Consider the following 19,514-nt stretch of genomic DNA (forward strand, 5'->3'; position numbering starts at 1 on the left):
CTAATTTAGATCAGGCAGAATGGGATGGGGGAGTAGATTAGGAGGATGAGTTAACAATAGAACTGACAGGAAAGCTGAAATCACAGCTTGACACTTGCCTGACCAATGCCAGACAAGAGTGATTCATAAGCGTCCTGGCAGAGGGAGGTTTTAATTAGGGATTTACGAGGGCATAAGATGGCAGCTTTACCTGTTTTGGTGGGGAGTTTTCTCTACCCACAGGGGGACAGGATGGGAAAAAGTGTAGAGGTATAGGAAGAAGAAACAGACAAGTGGATGATCAGACTGCCATCCACAAGATGCCACAAGACTGCCATCAGTGAAGGTTCTTTTTCTCTCTCTTCCCCCGCTCCAGAAGCAGGCTAGAACAGCTATTTGTCTGTGACAAAGAATCTGCATTTTCTTGCCTATCAAGTTTGCCTCCCAAGGCCAATCGAAGCCCCAGAGCTGTCCCTGAAGATTAGGCACAACATTGTGAATTCAGCCTCGCTGGATCTCTGACCTTGGTTACTAAGGTACCTTTCACTCTTGTAATGAAAACAAAAGGACATGGTGTGGGAAGAACAAACAATCCTCACCCTCGCTGCCTCCTAAAAGCCCAGAGGGGTGTGAATGCTAACATACTGAGGATGCTGAGGTACATAGTGCAAGGGAATCGCAACTTGAAATATCCAGATAGCATAACATTTCAGATGCTAGTGCCCTTTCTGTGCTGTCACATCCCAGCCTCAGAAAGGTCAGCGCCTGATGGAACAATCATGTACAATAATGGGAGGCTGCAGAACAGAGACAGCAAAAGGAGCAACTTCCCAGCTAATTCTTTCAAATCCAAAATTTCAAATCTGGCAGGAAGCCAACGTCAAGCCTGATTTTTCACTGGCAAAAGCTTCTGTCCATCTGCTTGTCTGCCCCTCACTGCTCACTGCCAAACCATATTGCGCTCCTTAATTTCCTAGGCTCACACGTCATGTTCGATGCATCAGACAGGGTTATGCCCGTCACATCCCATCATACACACTGCAACGCCATCTCGAGAATGAGTCAGATGAAAGAGGCATACAAGGGGATATACAAAGAGAGAGAGAAATTATTTATTTTAGGGGATTTTGTTTTTTAATTTGTAGCTCATGATCAGAAAAGGGACCCCCGAGCCTATTTCCTTTTGCTGTCTGAGATGCCTTATGTCAGGGACTGGCAACCTTTGGCACGCAGCCCGCCAGGGTAAGCCCCCGGCGGGCTGATTTGTTTATCTGCCGCGTCTGCAGGTTTGGCTGATCACGGCTCCCACTGGCCATGGTTCACCACTCCAGGCCAATGGGGGTTGCGGGAAGTGGAGTGGGCCAAGGGATGTGCTGGCTGCGGCTTCCTGCACCCCTATTGGCCTGGAGCAGTGAACCACAGCGAGTGAGAGCTGCGATTGGCCGAACCTGCGGACGCGGCAGATAAACAAACTGGCCCAGCCCATCAGGGGGCTTACCCTAGTGGGCCGTGGGCCAAAGGTTTGCCAATCCCTGCCTTACACTTTACTACCCCAAGCTGCTGTATCTACTCAGAGCGACAGTCATGGTGCTCCCTCTCCAATTGGGAGGTTGCCTATTTCAGGCACTTATTCACTCCTATTAGCATAGTATCTGAGTACCTCACAATTCAGTGGGTTTAGCTTCACAACACCCCTGTGAGAGAGGGAAGATAGAGAGATAAGCCATTTTACTGAGGGAGAATTGAGGCCCAGGGAGATTAAGGTCCAGACCCACAAAGATTCTTAGGTTTCTAACATCCTTTGGATCTTTGTGGATCTGGGCCTAAGTGACTTGCCCAAGGTCATAGAGAAAGCCAAGGGCAGAGGAAGAACTCAAACCCAAGTCTCTAGCTAACACCCTAACCAATAGGCCAATCGTCCTCTCTGTACATGCAGCCTTCTGCGGAAAGGGCTGTGAATGCTTCCTCAAAGCTGATAGGAGAGGCAGTAACTGCTTTGCACATGGTTCCTGCTCTTGGATTTTGGCTTCTTCCATCACAATGATTTACGGCCTGCCAGATCAGACCAGTAGACAGTACAGTCCATTATCTTGGCACCAACAATGGTCAGTACTTGATGTTTCAGGGGGAGTGAAACCAGAAGTGTAATGCTATACCAGGAGAGAGAGAAATCCCTCTTAAGCCCAGTGGCTATCAGCTATGTCCTGATGGATGGCCAGCTACCAAACTGAGGGAATACTGGGGGAGGGGGGGAATCTGATTATTCATTTTATGTCTGTACAAACTGACTGCTGTTGTGTTCCCCTTCCATGAACTTGCACGTGATTGAAATGCACTGTCATGAATGCTCCCAGAAAGAGAATCTTGAAGCTTGCCCACTTCAGCATTCCTGGGAAACAGTTTTTAAACTCACTCGTCACAAACATTTGCACCTGAAACTTGGATATAAGAGGTATGCTTATCTTCTCAGGGTGCCAATAGCGTGAGTTGTGAGATCACTTCTCAACTGAGAAGTGCAGCTGATTTCCAACAGCAAGTAACAGAATAAAAGTGGAAAAAATGTTTCACCAGAGAATTTTAATGAATGAGTGTGACAGTGCTCTCTTGCCTAGTCTGGCATCAGGCTAGCCACTGCCTCAGTTTCCCCTCGCTCAGTTTGATTCTCCCAATGATGGTGGTAGTGGTGAATGTTTAGGCAGCCACTAGGGGATGTAGAGTAAGGAGCAAGAGTCTGTGTAGACAGGAAGCAAAGACAGTCTTACTTTAAACCCATCCAGGATGTGCCAGGTCTCTAATCTCTACCCCTGCCTTCACGGGAAGGACTCACTGTCATGCCCAAATCTCCTGTCTGTCTGTATCTATCTGCTGTCTCTTGTCTTACACTTAGGGTACGTCTATACTTAAACAGCTTCAGCAGCAGAGCTGCCGCTGTAGCACTTCAAGGTAGACCAGTGATACTCAGACCTCAGTGGTTTACGAGCCAAATTAGTGATCAACATTACCCGAAAGAGCCATAGCAGTGTGAATTCATTGTTTCATTTACTACAGTGCTATATATAGATACTATTCTCACAGAAAAGACATTAATAACTTAGTGGAAGTTGATAACTTAATTGGTTAATAACATAACAAAAGCATTCTGATTGGTTAATAACTTGGATTGGTTAATAATGAAATCACACCATGTTTTAATATCATGCTCTGCAAAGAGCCACAGGAGACACATTAAAGAGCCACTTGTGACTTGTGAGCCTCAGTCTGAGAATCGCTGGTGTAGATGCTACCTATTCTGCTGGGAGGGTTCTCCTGCCAGCGTAGGTAATCCACTGCAATCACTAGTTGATCTAGCACCGTCTACATGATTGGCTTAACTATGCCACTCAGGGGGTGGATTTTTCATACCCCTGAGAGTCAGTTATGCTGACCTAATTCTAGTGTAGACCAGGCCTTAGATTGCAAGCTTCTTGGGGCAGAGACCGGTCTTTCTGTTCTGTGTTTGTACAACAGCTACTACAGCGAGATCCAGGTCCGTGAGGAGGGCTCCTAGGCAATACAGTGATGCAAATGATCATCTTTCCAGACATGGTTTATCCTTCCAACATAATATTTAAGCAAAACATAAGCAGTTCCTCTGCTCATCCTGGGCCACTGCTCCCAGAGGCTTTCCCCTTGGCCTCTCGGGGTATGTCTATGCTGCAATTAAAACGCCTGCTGATTGGGCTCCCGGGGCTTGGGCTGCAGGACTATTTAATTGCGGTGTAGATCTTTGGATTCAGTCTACTGCCCAAGCTCTGGGACCTTCCCACCTTGCAGGGTCCTAGAGCCCAGGCTCCAGCCTGAGCCAGAAATCTAGACTGCAGTGAAACAGCCCCATAGCCCGAGCCCCAGGAGCCCATCGGCAGGCATGGGTCAGCTGCAGGCATCTAACTGCAGTGTAGACAGACCTTTTCAGTGGTGACTGGAGGACACGTCCTTCACTTCAATCCTCCTGCGTCAGGGCCTTTGGCAAGAACCCATCTCTCTGCTGCAGCTCACTCTCTCTCCTGAACTCTCTCATGCCTGTATAGGGATCACCCAGCCCCTTCCCAGCTGGGTCTAATAATCAAACCGGGCTGGCCCTTAAAAGGGGCAGGCCACCCCATTACAACGAATCATTTTGATGAGATAGCAATTGGCAGATATTATGTGTAAAGAACAAGACCTAATTACCGAATAAATTATTCAGTATGAATTAATCACTGAGCTCTAACAATAACAAATGTTTTTTGATTGGTCATGGTAAAATTAACGAACCTATTTATAAGTCTGCTATAGAACATAAGCCCAGATCCAGCAAGGTACTTAACCACATGCATAACCAAGCTCGAGCGTTACCATTGACTCTGTGGCCCATTTAGGTGCCTGACTTCCACCAAAATCAATAGGAGTTGGGTGCCTAAATAACTTAGGGCATATGGGCCCCCATGCCTCAAGTTCAGGTGCTTAGGTCGAATCAGGACTTTAGTTCTCAAAGAGAAAGTATTGTAATCCACAGGCTCCCAACGCGCAATGTGAAAAAATATCTCCTTTTCCGTGTGACGCTCGCTTCCCATTAACCGCACTGAGCGAGCTGTTATTCTTGTACACAAAGAAATGACTGAATTCTCCAACTTTCCCTTTCTGGGCTAAATAAGCAGTTGTAAGGCTGAGAGTCTGAAGGTTGTTCCCAGCTAGAGCTTCCAGCATGGCATTGTTATTAGATCTATTTCCAGGTGGAGAGGATGAGAACCTGAAGATGATATTATGCTTTGTTTAAAAACATAACCAAGTAAGATAATGAGCCTTTATCGGTTAAAAAGATTCAGGGCACAACTGTGGTACAACCATCCTTTTGTAACTGGTTGACTGGCCATTGAATTCCTCGTGGTAGTTTTAACTAGGGCTGAGTAGATAACCACTCATTCAGAGATCTTTGAATCTTTGCCCATTGAGGCTATTATAATCATTTAATTGGAATCTCTCTCTGTTCACCTTTCACTAATTCACAATGAGCACAGCAGTGCAAGCGTGACAGCCATAGTCATGTAAGGGCTCCCTCAATAGAAATTTCTTTGTATCTAAAGTCAGTGAAGAATGGAAGATTTAACACATCAGAGCTCATCTCTGAGTTGAAAACTTGACGTCATATCAGTCCTGTTTAGATTCAAATTCAGAGCCAAGCAAGCTAGTCTGTGCATAGGTAGAACATATGTGGGAGACAAGGAAAAATAGGGGCTTTCGCACCTGAGAAATGTGGACCTGACTGAAATCTGGATCTGAATTTCCATATAGATCCTCCTTTCCTTACAGGAGCCAAACTATATCTAATAATCTTCTCTTTGAACAATCCCATACTCTGGTTTGTTTTGGGTCCAGTCAAGCAAATTAACAAGAGTTTCGTTGCCAATGACGTAGTCTTTTATTCTGGTTCTAAACTTGCCTGATCTAAAGTAAGTCTGCGCTGCTAATGCTCATGACACAGGTTTTCCAAACCACTATGTTGGTTTTCTCATTCACCAGCCGTAGTCCACAGCCTGTTTTTCACTGAACAAACACAAATCTATTTCAGGTGCAACCTATTCCAACTGAATTACCTGCCTGAGAGCAGTATCCACTGTGTAGTCTAAAAACAACGCAGACCTTGTTAGCTAATTTTTTTCAGCTCAAACAGCTGCAGGCAATTCATGGACTGGGCCCACCTGGAAAGGATTCTAGCTGTGTTCTGTCTTTATGTTTTTAGGTACAGATTAAAGGGCTCGCAGCATTTGAAGAACAAAACTTTCTATTTGCCACAGCCTACGATGAAGAGTCAGCTAAACTGCCCTGCAAGGTCCTCTTGACTGATCCAGGGGATTATTTTTTAAAAGGAGCTGATTTTCTATGCCAGTTTCCCCCTGCCTCTGGAGTCCATGCTTTTTTGTTTCATGCACAAAGTGCAGCGTGTGTGTGAGAAGCTGATTGTTCACTGAGAATTTATTAGGATCATTAAAAAACTACACAGAGAGCTCAGCTTGTAGGTAACTGGATCCCACAGTGTCCTGAGCTGAGGCCTTCTCCAACAGAAATTCCCATTCTCCATTAGCAGGACTTCTCCACAGCATGCAACAAATAGGGGTCACCACTCTTCCTATCCTGACTGATGAGCTTGTCCCAAATGTCACAGGAAAATAGACTCAGGTTCCTTAGAATTCTGATGAAATAAGTATCTAAATAAAGATTGAACTGTGAGGCATTGATAAATATATAGACCGACAAGCAGATAGCACCCACCCCACAAAACAGAAGTGAACTCACCTAAATCTGCCTGGGTGTTTTTTGCATTTTATTTCAGTGTTTTAAAAGAGACAGGAGGTTATTTTCTGCTTTAACTTGAAAGAAAAAATCAGGGAAAATCCCAAACTCAGCCCACTCAATACTGGCCTTGAAAAAGCCATTTGAAAGAGGACAAACTCCTTCTCACCACCCAGGGCTAGTCAGGTGTGAGCCTTACAGACTACACTAGAGCATGCAGACTGACTGCAGTCTCCCTTGTATTTAAGCTTCCATGGGCTAGCTCCTTGGCAGGCTGATCAAAGTGATGTGAGAGAAGACTAGAAGAGGATTGGGGGGATTTCTTTAGACTTGGATCCTGCTAAGTTCAGATGCTAATATTCAGAAAGAAAGTGAAATAGTCCCATTTGGTTCCCTCAGGGCACGGCTTTGAAATCAAACTGTGTGTGTGTGTTTTCTCTCAGCCCTGTCAAACCAGCCACACTGTGCTGTACAACCACAGCAGCAACTGAAGCTCCATACCAGTCCTTGCTTGCATCTCATTTAAAGTGAGGAAAAGTAAACTGGGGCAGAATTTGGCCCAGTGCACGTGTAGGACATGAATAGGCCAAATTCTGAGGTTTACGGCAGTGTAATTAGCATGCTAATAAGTGGATGTAACTGTCCAACACTGAAATGGAGACTCCCCTAAGAGTCAATCTGAGTCCAAGTTAAGGCCTTACACATCACTTCTCAGTTCAGCTCAGTACCTTTGACTCGGGTGTGGACTGGTATACAAACGATCCAAAGTAAAGAGAGAAATGCTATCAAGGCTGTTATTAGTAGAAATGAGTGAAACAGTTCCAATAAATAATAGTGATATTGTGCAATGCGACCGCCCCTTCCATCAGAGAATTCCAAAGCTCTTCACAAACATTAGATAATTCAATGTCATAGCACCTCTTCGTGCCTTCTCCTTCAACCACCAGCTATTTAAGGCTCTCACCCTGATGCAGTAAGTGCACAGGTGATTTCCTCTTTGCTGTGCTGGGCCATAGGCTCTACAGCCTCGTTTCTCACTTGCTATCCAGTCATCTCCCTACTTTCAATAAACTTCACAACAGCAGAGAAGTCCCAAACCAAAATCCCAACTCCAAGATGCTGAAATCTGCACCTGAATTTTGAATATGGCTCCATCTGATCTTACAATGAACCAATTGGGGGCTTCAAAATCTGGATCCAAATTCTGCTGCTAGAGCCAAAACATTTTCCCACAAAGGTACCTGTCACAGGACCACCGTGGATCCCCCAGATTTCTGTGCTGTCCCCAGATGTGCCAATGACCTCTAACTAAAAACCAGCACACAGTCAATCCGCACAAACTATCTCAAGTGCATGCCTTCCCACTTTAAAACCACGCTGTAATGGAACTCCATGGGGAAGGAGAGAACATCACGCTGCTGTAGGGCAGGGGTTCTCAAACTGGGGGTCAGGATCCCTCAAGGAGTCGCGAGGTTATTGCTTTGGCGGTTGCGAGCTGTCAGCCTCCACCCTAAACCCCACTTTGCATCCAGCATTTAGAATGGTGTTAAATATATAAAAAAGTGTTTTTAATTTATAAGGGGGGTCGCACTCTGAGGTTTGCTGTGTGAAAGGGGTCACCAGGACAAACATTTGAGAACTACTGCTGCAGAGTGTTTAGCACTTGATGCTACACTCTTTGAAATCAATGGCAAAGCTCACAATGATTTTTACAGTGCAAGATCAGGGCCTAGAGCATTTCATGATTGCCGTATAGTTAATCTGAATAAATAAAATATAAGGGGGCCTGATTCCTGACTTTTAGCACAACCCTGAGCAAGGAGTGCCATGGATGCTGTGCAGCCTCTGAAGTCCCTGATACCCTCCTTGAGATACAACTTCCATCCTTCTCCCTCCCCACTCCCAGCGGGGATAGTAATTTACTGCTGGACTATACCAATATTAAATCACAATGCACCCTGCCTGCTCAGCTGTTTGGTGGGGGAGTGGAGTGGTGGTACTAGGGACTCTGCCTTTAGGGCTGAGAATCCCAGGCAAAGTCTGGGCAGGGTGCTGCAGAAACTCTTCTTGTCGGTTGGAAATGAACATAGAATCAAGCAGATCTTGGAAGCACCGAAAGCAGCAAGACTCAGACCCTCAGAAGTATTTAGGCTTCTAACCAAGGCCACTGAGAGGTTTTGGGAACCCAGGGCAAAATCTGAAACAGGGGAGGCCCTGCAGGGGATGAGGTTTGGATAGTGAGCCCGCTAAGAACTCACCTTACAATGGTGGCTTGGCTCCTGTGCTACTGGGGTGGGCCCGGCTCCCCAATCCAAACGTCACAACCTGGTGTGCTGGGTCACAGCACTGCTCAGGCTTGGGGCCCTCTCAAACAGGTGGCCCAAGGCAAACTGCCCCCACAGGCAGCCATGCTCCTGACTCCCATCTATCTGGGCCTGAGTGATCACCGAACATCGCAAGAACCAAGACTCCACTCGTTCCCTGCTGCACCCACCCACCTGCTCTGGGGAGCAAGTGTGCAGAAGAGGAACCCTGCACACCTGGACCCCAAAACTGGGTAGACTGCATAAGAGTGTGAGAGGAGTGCTTACTCCCTTCTGTAGATGAGTGGCACATGTCACAATCCAGCCCTAAATGGTGGCACCATATTTTTAGGACTGATCCCATTGTCCTCCTTCACGGTGTCAGTCAGATAAGAGTAAGGGACAGTAAGAGGAATTAGTTGTTAGTTCTGCCACTAACTGGATTATTACTTCCTTAACCCCCCAAAGAGCTCAAGGAAATACAGAAATATGTTCTGTTTTCACCAGCTTTATAAGGGTGCTCAGGCAATGGCACCATAACTCGGGACAGTAGAAAGCCTAAGACCCCCCCCAAAACGAAATCCAAATCCTTCGTTTTTTCTGCAAAGGACTTTGACCTCTAACCCTAGGGAACAGTGAGAACAATTCTAAGATGAGAAGTTGTCCTGGAGAATTTCAGTCTTCAGTGGGATGAAATAGGAAATGTGACGAACATTGACCTTCAAAGGTACATGGTGGGATCTCCCAAAACACTCAGTCCTGGACTAACTCTTCTCCCACTGAAGTCAATAGTGAGCACTTTGAAAATCCAGCTCTCTGCTGTATATTTCATATAAAATCAGATAGCGAATTAGGCGTTAAGAAACAGCCCTCAAACTTAAATGTTTCCAACTAATCATCTGCTTCCCTGTCTTCTCTCATAATTTGTGTTATCCAAGTTCACATTCCCCATGCCCTCCTAGCAGACAGAATTATATATTCTTAGAATTATGTTTTTTGAAAGAGTATGGGGAATCTGAACTTGGATAATATAAATTTTGAGAGAAAGCAGGGCAAAAGAAGATTAGTCTGAAATATTTTAGGGCTAGGGCTATTTCTAAACATGAATCATGATCTTATTACATATGAAATCTCCCCACCTTGATTCCAGAACCAGAAATAACTGCACATTAGTCAAATTATTCAGCTGAAAGGCACCGAGCTAAGGGACCATTACTTGAACACATGAGCATTTTAATCTATCTAACCTCCCAATCACCTCAAGTACAGAAGCATGATGAGTTCCTCTTTGGAAGTGCAGAACTGTGGCATAGACAGGAAGCCTGTGACAGAGCAGTGAGTTGAACCCAGGTCGCCAGCATGCCAGCCTCAGGCTCTAACCACCTCCCATCTTCCATCAGTACCAGTAAGTTCTCCTGCCTAGGGCCTGTCTCATCCATCTTTGTATGGCAGTCAGTGCAAGGGCGACTCTATGTTAACTGGAATGTTTGGGTGTTACCATAATATATGTTTATTCTTATGTGCTGTAGGCACTGCAGAATATGCCATTGGACTCGGCCACCCTTTATCCTATCTGTCAAGATAACCATATAATTTGTTTTATTTATTTTGAATTTTCTGAGGGTAATTTTGATTATTTGTTGGTTTTTGCTTATTTTTCCATTGTGCTTTCTAAAGCATAGCATGGCACCACAAGAACCTGGAGACTGTATTAATACCCTTAGTTTATAGACAGAAGGTACAGAGAGATTGAGTGATCTCCTCATGGTCACACAGGGAAACAGTGGCAGAGCCGGTAACAGCGCATTGAGATCCTAATAACTTGACAATTATCCCTTAGCTGCATGTGGGAAGCACAACTCCGCCCTCGTTAGCCTGACATGTGGAAGTGATGTCACAATATCAGACAATGTGCATTGATAAAAATTAAATGGGGCAGATTGAAACACAGTCCCCAATTTCCCCATCAGATGCACCCAAAACCATACAGCAATCCAGCATCAACACTGTGATATCATATCAGCTGATCATAATCACACCGAGTGAAACAGATAACTGGGTAGGTGGAGAGTCCCTGCCAGCTGCCAATAGGCCAAAGTACAAAGCACTTGCCTATCTCTTGTTGAAAAGTTAAAGTTGCAAAGTGAGCCTTATAAATAGCAACGGATAGCCCAGGAGTCGATATTAGGCTAAATTCACTCTCAAGGCTTTGCTCAGTGCTTCCATTCCTCAAGTGCTGAAGTCCTGTTCTCCTGGGTTATGACATCAGTGGAGCCCTGGGAGTGAATTACAGCTTTGTAGTCACTCCAAATACATCTGTTATCCTGCCGCACATTCCTTTCCTTGACAAAGCTCCCATAGGCCCCGAAGGATAATTCGTCTGTACAGTTAAGCTTTTCTTGACTCCATCCCGCAATTCCATTAACTCTTATGTTGAATCACACAACCTCAGCCACAAGTCTTACAATAATCAGTAATCGACATATCTCAATGCCAGCTGCAGGCAGAGTCTGCTACATACATTCAAAATGTTGATACTTGACATTCCACTGCCCCCTCGTCCCTCCCCACATCATGTCTTTTCCAACTAAGGAAACACATTACCCCCCTTCTTTCCCTCACCCACTCAGGTGCTAAGAAGGTCACCGGCAGGCCACAGCTCACAGTGTTATGGAGTGCTGGACTAATCCTGAAAGGACAGGAACAGCTCAGGCTGATAACTGACCTGAACAAGTGATTAGAGTCTGGATTAATTTACGATTAGACCCGCTGATGGATTTCACAGGCACTGTTGGTTTCTGAGAGGGGAAATCTATAGTTTCATTCATCCACTCTCACCTGAGAAACAAACACTGGCGCTGCGAGAACTATTCCAATCCACACAACACAACCACCTAATGGAAGTTTTCACAATCAGTTATGATGATCAGAACAACAGGTACAGTATTCTGGGACCTCTTCTGGATTGCCAGAACAACAGGGATTTTCACAACACTTTCTGGACACTCCAAATAATGAGCATTTTCATTGCCCTTCCTGGATTGCCAGAATAATGGCATTTTCATGAGCCTGTCTAGAATAAACTCTTATTTCATTAACTCTGAATTCTCTTTGGGGAGTGAGAAATGAAAGAGACACAAGCCTCTGCAGCAGGAGAGCTGCCTCCCTTCCTGCAGAGTTCAGGAACTCAGCAGGCAGGTGGATGGCAAGGGCTCTGTTGTTCAAAGATCTGCTGCATTCAGGTCCTGAGATTTTTATGCTCCCATTGCTCAAGAATGACAAAAGCCATTCTTCTCAGTTCTGAAGCTCAGCAGTCTCAGGGAACAGAAGAACAGTGGCCGGACAAGGTAGAGACTGTGCAGAAAAATGATTCTCCATAAGGCACTAGGGTGTTCATTGCACGCATGGTCACACTGACCTTAAACAACTGCTGCTAGTGTTATTTACAAAAATATTCGTAACCTTTCCTTCCGTACTGCTGAATCCTCTAATTATTAAATTTTCATACTGAAGCCTAATTACACCATAGTAGTTCCCTTATCCATGAAGAATAGTGTCCCTTCTGTTATGCCATTTGTTTATTCTGTCTATATAATGGAACTTTCCGGTTCTATTTTGTGTCAAGACTTTTTCATTAACAGTATGGGGAAAAGGGAGTTTCTATTAACCTGGAAGCAGAAACTGATTCAGCTAAAATTAGAACAGTTCAAAACCTTCCCCCTCAGATTCAATTCTCTGATCCTCATTTCAGGTTTTCATTCCTTGATTCTTTTTCAGTTTCGTGGATCTCTGCTTTTCTGCGTAGGATCAGGAGCGAGAGAAACTTGGTATTCCAAGACAAAAAAGTTTCTTTTGTGCTATGGCAGTCTCAAATAGAAGCCAGTGGTACCAGACATTCACTGTTTCCAGGTTTAGAAGATTCAAGATGTCCAGAGATGCAGCTGAACTTTTGGGTACTCCTCTGAACTGAACATCTGAAGATTTTGAGGTCCCTTCATCACTACCATAAACCACAACCATGCAATGAGGGAAAAGGCCACTGCTACAAATATAACGCCTCAGCCATGTTAACATGCAGTGCAACATACTCAGCATACACAAATATAGTTGCTTTCGGGTAGATCCTGAAGTCTTCATTCAGTCCCTGTTCAAGCAAATCTCCAAACGGATCAAATCCTGGAGTTCTTTCTCAGTTTTTATACACACAAAACTCCCAATGAAGACAAGAGTTTGCCGAACGAAGGACCCCAACAGGCAGCTTTGTGTGAGTAGTAAGGTCTAATAAATACTGAGGGAGCATTCAGGAGTTTGTCCTCCAGTTCCCATAGTGATAATGACCCCAGGATCAGCATTTCCTGATATTTATGGTATAACTTCACTGCAGACCTGGGCTTTTATCCAGGTGTTGCTCCGAACCCTCCTCCTGTCCCCACACAAAACCCTCTTATCCCCGTGTGGTGGTAGTTCCAACCCAGGCTAGCCCAGCTGGGGGTGTTGGCTAGAGCTCAGGTGTTGCTTTCACTCAGGCTGGTAACCCACTCACTTCGCAGTGAGGAGAGGACGCAGGCTAAATCACTTGAGTGTTGATAACCCTCCACTGCCTTCCCATAATTCCCCCTGCATGACTAGAAGGACAGACAGAGTATCCCACCATTCACTAGAGCAGCTCAGTTTACTGCAGCACAAAGAACCGTGGCAGTTGCCCCCAGAAATCCTAGTGTCACCTCTGGGTGAGCACAGTACCAGTGAGGACAGAGTAACTGTGGTAGGGCATTGCAGAGTGGCAGGCTGTTTCAGTGTGGCAGCTCACACCCAGATTAGGCTAGCCCAGGTGCTGAGCACCTGAGGTAAGTCTGCAGTGAAGGCATACCCTTAATCACCAGTTTTGCCTCAGTCATTAACATCCTGGAAATGGCCTTCCTAATGGTCCTTATTGCTGAATTATTTACCACCCTAAATGCTAAGGGCTCCTTTAAGATTTGAGGGAGGGTGGAGCTGCCGTGCCCCAGTGGGAATACGGGGAGCCGGAGGACTGGCACAGCCCCACCAGAACTCCAGGAAACACAGAGGGAGTGTAGGCCTTCCACCACTATTTGAGAGGATGCAGTGTTTGCTCTGCTGGACAGTGCAGAGACACTAGAGCAAGTCTTTGACCTATTCGTCATCCTCTTTGGCAGCGGCACTAGCGCTCCAAAGCTCTCCCTGAGCACAAGTATTGTCATTGTGCCTAGTCCCTGGTCACCATGCAAGTCAGAACCATGCTCTAGCCCTAGAGTAACCAGAAGTATCGGGAATGTTTACATTAATGCAACCAGTCGTCACCAAAGATCTAGAAACCTGGTTAAACCCCCCCTTGAGTACCACCATTTGGCCCCTCCAGTTTCACCAGCACAATGGCAGCAGGAGAATGCAAACATTCTTGGATAACACTAGTTTGATTCTAAAGAGTAATAGAAGATATGATTAGTTACTCACCGGGAATGGTGTTTGGGGTTTATGTCAGTTAATCCTTCCTGTCACTAGTCCAGGGGCAGGCACAATATCTCTTTATGGACTCTGCTCTGACCTACAAGAATTAGAAAACACAAATTGCTGCCTGTTGTGGTAAAAGGATAATCCAATACTTTCTAATCCTCAGAAGACAAAGATGGGCCGGCGTATACTGCCGTTGAATTAAATGTCTTTAACAATGCTTGCTGGTGGTTGTGTCGCCTGCGGTGATCCAACCTAGGACTTTTGGATCCCAAAGCATGAGCTTCATAGTCTAAAGGACCAGCTCTTACCAGGGAGGACACACTGTTATGTTATGTTAGCGTGGATTACACACCTGGAGAGAAAACGGTGGGGATTTGAGTGAGAGTGCCCTGCTGTGGGGAAATACCACTGAACACACCATTTTGTATTGGGTTCATGTTAACTGATTACTGGAGCCGGGCAGCAATTTTCCACAAAAACTTTTTTTTTTCCTCTCAGGGAAAAGTAATTTTTGTTAAAATTGAAGTTTTCCCACAGTAAAATTTCAATTTTGCTGAAATTTTCGATTTTCCTGGTGAGAAATTGAAATTAACATTTTGTTTAAGGTTGACCCAAATAGCAGAAATTTGGGTAGCTGAACTGAATTGAAGCATTTTTTTCCGGGTCACTGCAATATTAATCTGTGTCTGCCTGAGTTGCTTGGGTGCTTGATGGGAGTTTTTGTTCATGTTCCTTGTTCCCCCATTCTGTCCCATGGGCCAGGCTCTCTGCCAGACTGTATCTCCAATGATGCAACTGATTCTCACCTTTGGAGGCACGAGAAGAAATACCTAGACTGGTTCCTATCGGAGACATCAGAAAAAGAATTCTACAGCCAATAGCTTCACCTGCAGGAAGTCACAGGCCCACAACTTGCAGTGGAGGGACACCCTCATAGCTACAGAGCATGAAAGCTAGTGCCCCATCGCGCTCACAAACTCCCTTCCTCCTGTGCAACTCTCCCTTGTGCTCAGGCAGAGCAGAGAATGTTTTTCTGACAGAGATGGGCAAACTTGTTTCTAAAAAGTGAGACCCACCACCCACCAAAATCTCACCCACACAGAACCAAACTCAAAGTGAGCCCTTCCTGAGGTTCATCCAAGTGAAGATCTTTGTTATTTGTATTCTGGTGCGCATACAGGCCGTGACCAAGACCAGGGTCCCACTGGCTATGTGCAGCGCTAATACATAGTAAGATACAGTCCTTGCCTCAGGGAGCTGCTATCTAAATAGACAAGGCACACAAAGGGTGAGAGGGAAAACAGAGAGACTGAGTGTCTTGTCTATGGTCACTCAGCAGGTCAGTGGCTGAGCCAAGAACAGACTCCACTTCTCCTGACACCCAGTCCAGTGCTTCAGTTACTATATAAAAATATCCAATTAGTTCTCTTGTCCCCAACCCATCAAATCTGCTTTGTCAGGGATTAGTGAAGTTAAGAGGTACAAATCCAGGGATTAAATCAGCACCAGTGCTCTCTTCCCATAATCCCCAAATGAGTAAAGATTCCCCAAATAACCGTCCCCTGCTACTAACTTTTTCATTCAACTCCAGATAAAATTGTCCATATTGTTTATAAGCTATTCAGGTAGCCAAGCTGCCTGATCCTGATGGAAAACCAGCAGGTGTGGACTAGGCTCTGTCAATGATGATAAATGTTAAGGTGGAAGGTCAGTTCATCAATCTGGTTTGCCAGATGAGAAACTTGTCTTGCTCCTTGCTAATTAGAGACTCCATCCAGGCTCTGACATGCAGCCAAACTGCAGAAGGTCCAAACTGCTGATGTTAAAGAGAGACAGGGTAACAACCTGCTGGGCTTTCACCAATAGAGTGTTTGAACTTATTTAATGAGCTAGAATCCCACTACAAACTAAAGAAAATAATCTTCAGCTGCACAGTGGTTCAGAGCTGCATGTGATTGAGCGTCCACATTGATTGAGACTACAGATCAGGTTATTTTTCCATATAGCAGCACTTTCTTCTATCCTAAAGGACACAGTAAAGTGCTTTATGAATTTGCTGGTACACATAGGGTCCAATATTGCTCTCTTTGAAGTCAGTGGCCATGCTGTTGTCAACATCAGTGGGACCTGGTAAGCCCATCATTCATATTAGCTGTACCTTTCCATGGGTTGGCAAGACCTCTCAGAAACTTGTATGATTATCTAACCCCCTGAGCTCTGCAACAGCAGGATAGAAATGTCATGAGAACAGGCTTTCATGGGGAGGTTGGGGCATTTTCTGTTTCCACTCCAGGGTAGAACCCTGAAGTGCAGAGAATTATGGGGTTGGGTTGAGGAAGGGGAGGGACAAGAAGCAGTTTCTTTTGGCATTTTGGATAAAGATCTGAACCACTTCATCCTTCCTCGCTAGATCAGAAAATTAAGCAAGCAAACCCATGAGACCTCCTAATCTGAGGCAAACTGCCAATCCTTTGAAATTCTCCCCTCACAAATAGGGAAAAGTCCAAAAGCAGCGTGTGTGAATGTGAAAAACATATGATGGAAGAGGGACAGCTGGGTGTTGAAGCCACAGAAATGGGCCTCTGGAGATGTGAGTTCCTTTCCTGGCTCTACCACTGACATAGTAGATGACTTTGAATGCACCTCTTTGTGCCTTCTGCATTATGGAGTTAGATTCAGATAAGGTTTGTAAATTGGGCTGGGATCCTTGGATGGAAGGTGCAAAGCATCATTCATGCTGCAACCAAAGTCAATTTACCTCACATGTGCGCCTATAAAATACAAGCTGACAACATAGAATATCAGGGTTGGAAGGGACCTCAGGAGGTCATCTAGTCCAACCCCCTGCTCAAAGCAGGACCAATCCCAACTAAATCATCCCAGCCTGGACTTTGTCAAGCCTGACCTTAAAAGCCTCTAAGGAAGGAGATTCCACCACCTCCCTAGGTAACCCATTCCAGTGCTTCACCACCCTCCTTGTGAAAAAGTTTTTCCTAATATCCAACCTAAACCTCCCCGCTGCAACTTGAGACCATTGCTCCTTGTTCTGTCATCTGGTACCACTGAGAACAGCTGAGTTCCATCCTCTTTAGAACCCCCTTTCAGGTAGTTGAAAGCAGCTATCAAATCCCCCCTCATTCTTCTCTTCTGCATACTAAACAATCCCTCAGCTCTCCTCACAGCCTCTCTCCTACATCATCATGTGCTCCGTGCCTCCACTAATCCTCTCTGTGTTCCTCCGCTGGATTCTTTCAGTTTTTCCATATCCTTCTTGTAGTTGTGTGGTCCAAAAGTGGACACCAGTACTCCAGATGAGGCCTCACAAAAGTCAAATAGAGGGGAATTGATCACATCACCTCGATCTGCTGGCAATGGCCCTACTTATACAGCCCAAAATGCCATTATGCCTTCTTGCCCAACAGGTACATGTTGACTCATATCCGCTTCTCATCCACTGTAACCCCTAGGCCTTTTGTGCGACTGCTGCCAGCCTTTCGGTCCCTAGTCGTAGCAGTACATGGGGTTTCCTCCTAATAGTGCGTGGACTCTGCATTTGTTCCCTTGTTAAACCTCATTCAGAATTTCTTTTGTCCCATTCTCTAATTTGTCTAGTCCCTCTGTTCCTATCCCTATCATTCCTCCTTGTTAATGTCATCTGGAAACTTTGCTGAGGGTGCAGTCCACGCCATTCCTCCAGTCATTAATGAATATGAACAAAATCGGCCCCAGACCGACCCCCTGAGGCCACTCCGCTTGAAACCACTGCCAACTAGACATGGAGCCATTGATCACTACCTGTTTGAGATGCAACATGTCTTGGCGAGCAGCCTCTATGATTAGCCAGCTTCTAGTCCACCTCTTATGAGTCCCATTCATATGAGCCCGATACTTTAACCTTGCTGGCAAGAAAACTGTTGGAAACCGTATATCATTGCAAAGCTCTTGTTTATAATCACAGCGAATACAATAGCAATTCCACTGCGTCTCCCCTCATCCACAAAGCCAGTAATTCTTCATCATACGAAGAGCAATTAGGTTAGTCCTAGTCATACTTGCCCTTGTGACTCCATTGCTGATTGGTTCGCTTGATCACCTTTTCCTTCCTCTAAGATGCTTCAGATTGATTCCTTAGGACCTGCTTCCTCATTCCATGATTGATGGGTGAGTGACCCCGGCCTGCCGCTCCCACGGCCCGCTCTTCTCCTTCTCTTTTTTAAAAGATGGGCACTACAGTTAGCCTTTTTCCCAGTCATATGGGATCCTCCCCACCCGGATCCACATGAGGTTTATCAAAGAATAATGGCCAATACTCTGCTAGAATCATATCCGCCACCACCCCCCATCGGCGACTTAGCTCCAGAGTTCCTCTGAACCACTTTTTTCTCCACAGAGGGCCCCATACTGTGCTGCCCACGTTGCAGCAGTCTGGGCGAACCTGTATATCCTGTGAAGACAGATATCGCTCAAGTTAACCTGGTCATCTGAGGGCTCTATCAGCTGCCAGCTCTGCTCGACCATCCTTTCTCCGTCACCATAGTTCGCCCGCTCCCCCCATTCCGTAGGGGGCCTACTACAATTCTCATTCACTCCTCCTTCGTTCTCTCCTCTCTGTTTGCGTATCACATACTCCCCTCCCCTCTTGACAGCAAACTTCTCTCTTGCATTTACCATTTCAATTCTATTACCCGCTCGTGGTGCACTGCGCATTGCTAACTTGGAGTGGACTTGTTGCCTTTCCGTTGATGTCGGCTCCTGTATCGGCTGGCAATAATTTTTATACTCCTCCCTGGTCATCTTGTCAAGTCTTCCACTTCTTGTAAGTTCTTTTGTGTTTAAGATCAGCAAGGATTTCACTAAAACAACAGGAGCTCTGGTGGCCTTAAAGAACGTAACAGTATCTTGGCATAAGCTTTCATGGGTAAAAATACTCACTTCTTCGACAGGGAGCGATTGCCCGGGTTTTGGCGCCCTAGGCCGGGTCTTCCACGTCCGTGGCAGGCCATTCAGCATTCGGGGGGGTCTTCGCCTCCTGGTCATGCAGGCTACTTCAGTGGCTGGTCGCGGGCCCAGTGGTCCAGCTCCGTGGCAGAGATTGCTTGAGACCGCCACAGATTTGGCCGCCTAAGACCCGGAGCGGGAAGGACCCCCACCGCCGAATTGCGCCGAGGGCTGCAAAATGCCGCCCTCCCAAATCCAGGTCCCTAGGCGACTGCCTAGGTCGCCTAAATGGAAGCTCCAGCCCTATCTTCAGATGTTAAGCCAAACTGGTCACCTGCCATATTTATTATTCTTTTCTACACATCAGGATAATTGTTCTGCAATTCTCTAAGGTTTAAAATACAGCAAGCTCTCCTGGACTTCTTTCCCCCTCATGTTATTTCCCAGGGGATCCTCGCCCATCAGTTTCCTGCTAGAGGGCAGTCAAAGTTTTGCTTTTCTGAAGTCCCA

The 19,514-nt window shown here is 45.8% G+C and overlaps 1 protein-coding gene across 4 annotated transcripts in view; it reads right to left on the reverse strand.

Moving 5' to 3' along the window:
• RALY (RALY heterogeneous nuclear ribonucleoprotein) overlaps positions 1–19,514 on the reverse strand; it is a 313,721-nt gene that overhangs the window by 173,876 nt on the left and 120,331 nt on the right. For all 4 annotated transcript variants that reach the window (XM_075072316.1, XM_075072313.1, XM_075072315.1 and 1 more), the window contains exon 2: positions 14,067–14,157. The gene's annotated coding sequence lies outside the window, so the exon portion shown is untranslated. The remainder of the gene's footprint in view (positions 1–14,066; positions 14,158–19,514) is intronic.

The sequence above is a fragment of the Chelonoidis abingdonii genome, chromosome 14, assembly GCF_003597395.2.
Source record: "Chelonoidis abingdonii isolate Lonesome George chromosome 14, CheloAbing_2.0, whole genome shotgun sequence".
NCBI classification, from domain to species: Eukaryota; Metazoa; Chordata; order Testudines; family Testudinidae; genus Chelonoidis; species Chelonoidis abingdonii.